Raw genomic sequence first — 2,171 nt, forward strand, 5'->3', positions numbered from 1 at the left:
TCAGTTTCCCTAGTATGACTGAGAACAGACTGACGAGCAACAGCTTTGAGCAAACACAACTTTATTTATTCACTTTGGATTAAGGGTATAGACACCCATACAGAACAAACTCCTTTGCTTATTCCTTCCCATTCCATTCCAGAAAAAAATGGCTGTAATGTTCTTTCATGGCAGACATATTTTTATATTATCAAATACATCATTAACACATCTTAAAAAAATGATGTCTACTACCTAGAAGTCTCGAGATTTTGCTCACGTCTTTCGTATAAATTACAAAGCATTCGCCGTTTGTCTAACATATCCACTTGCATGAAAATGTCACAGATGTTGTTTTCAAGAATTGTTTATAAGGGAACTACTTCAATGAGTCTCATTTCTGTTCTTACCTACGGGTTGCTATCCTGCGCTGTTTTTAAGAGAAAAAAAAAAAAATTAACACATTATAGGGTAGGCACCTTAGGTCAGGGTTCCTTGTCTTTTGCAAAAATAAATCATTAACTGTTATGTTAAGTATCTGACCCTACCTATCACAATTGTAGGGGAGGTGTCCATTACTGATTAAAACAATTTTTTTTTGCATTATTTTCCTTGTGTGTTTCTGAAGAAAGAAATGTGAACAAAGGCACATATCCCAGGAAGACAAGTTAGAGAAGCCAGGTCTTGGGACAAGGACCCAGCTGACACAGGGAGGAAGCTGAACGGCCAGTCTCAAGCCGCCCTCTGCTTCACCAGTACTCACTCTCTCCAGACACAGGCTCTTCATGGGCTCTGTCCTCTTGTTCTTTGCAACTATTCTTCAGCCCACCAAGTTGAGAACCCTTTGAGAAAGTTGAGGGAAGAGAAAGTCCTACTACAACACAGTACATAGATTATTTTTTTTTTTAAATCCCCAAATCCTGTGATTTGAAAATTATATTAAACCTTTACAGGATTCATGGGCTGCAGGGAGAAGAGTCAGGGCTTCAAACCTTGAGTTTGTAACTAGAGCATGAAAAAAAAACACACGTTAGTAGAGGGAACACTTCAGACCTCCCAGCAAAGGCAGAGACTTGCCACAGAGGATGTTTAACAATATACAAAAAGATGAGGAGAGAGGATGGCAGATCTCAGAGGATAATGAACAAGATAGGTGGAAGCAAGCTCTGCATCAGTGGCTCTGCCACTCACGTTGGCAGGATGAGCTAGCACTTATGAGTCAGAGCTTCACAGCGTTGGGATGCCCCTTTCTGGCAGTTGAACCAGGAGCAGGCAACTCATTTCTAATTTTGTCAAAAGGCAGCCAAAAGGCCTTGAGGTGCCTATGCAGCAGCTCAACTAAGCCAACCAAATGCTCCTTTCATCTGGAAGGTTGCAGTTCTCTTCCCGTTCTTCCAACTCCTCCTGCCTGGGTACCATCCCCTTGAACCACCTTGATGTTGGCACTATTCTGACATCATGGCCTATTCATCAACCACGGATGAGCCAATTCCTGTTACAGAGGTGTGCTCTGTGGGCTGAATAAACCCTACCAATGTGCTTCAGTAGCAGGGAGGATGAAGACAGACACTCAGACCAGAGCCACTGTGTGGACAGCCAGTGGCACACACTGATGATAAGGGAGGCGAGAGAAGAGGTTTTTTTAAACTTTTTTTATTACACAGTAAAGAATACAACAATACCTGAATCATACTTTAAAGATTCACAGGTTGACAGACCATACATTACAGTCCAACTAAGGAAAAAAAAAAGGATAAACAAGAAACCACAGTTCAGACATAGTAGACTTCAAAGCTCAAGAGTATGCTGACAAAAGCATGATGCCTAGACCCCGCCCCCCCAGTGTTAGTCTACCATTAACTTGTGGTACATGTCTGAATTAAGTATTGCACAACAACTTTAATTTTTCACAATAATGTCGCAGAACCCAAAATAATATTAAAAAAAAATTACTTCAAATCTGCATTTCGACAGTCTCCAATTTTTTTTTTCTGTCCCTTGAGGAATTCGGACAACATGGAGTCGCTTTCTTTCCCTAAGTATTCCAGACGTAGGCATGCTTTGCATAAGAAAACCAGCCTTGAAATTTTTTTAAAATCCCCAAGACATGCACCTACACATTAAGAAAAAAAAAAAAAGTTAAGAAAAACAAAAAAAAATAAGACAGGTGGCCCTGTCACACACAGTCTCAT

General features: G+C 40.5%; 1 protein-coding gene across 7 annotated transcripts in view; it reads right to left on the bottom strand.

The window, feature by feature from the left end:
* The window catches only part of RUNX1T1 (RUNX1 translocation partner 1), a 153,798-nt gene continuing 153,255 nt past the window's right edge, over nucleotides 1,629–2,171 (bottom strand). For all 7 annotated transcript variants that reach the window (XM_018058202.1, XM_018058200.1, XM_018058204.1 and 4 more), the window contains one exon: nucleotides 1,629–2,171. This exon is cut by the window's right edge and continues 3,462 nt beyond it. The gene's annotated coding sequence lies outside the window, so the exon portion shown is untranslated.

The sequence above is a fragment of the Capra hircus genome, chromosome 14 (assembly GCF_001704415.2).
Source record: "Capra hircus breed San Clemente chromosome 14, ASM170441v1, whole genome shotgun sequence".
NCBI classification, from domain to species: domain Eukaryota; kingdom Metazoa; phylum Chordata; class Mammalia; order Artiodactyla; family Bovidae; genus Capra; species Capra hircus.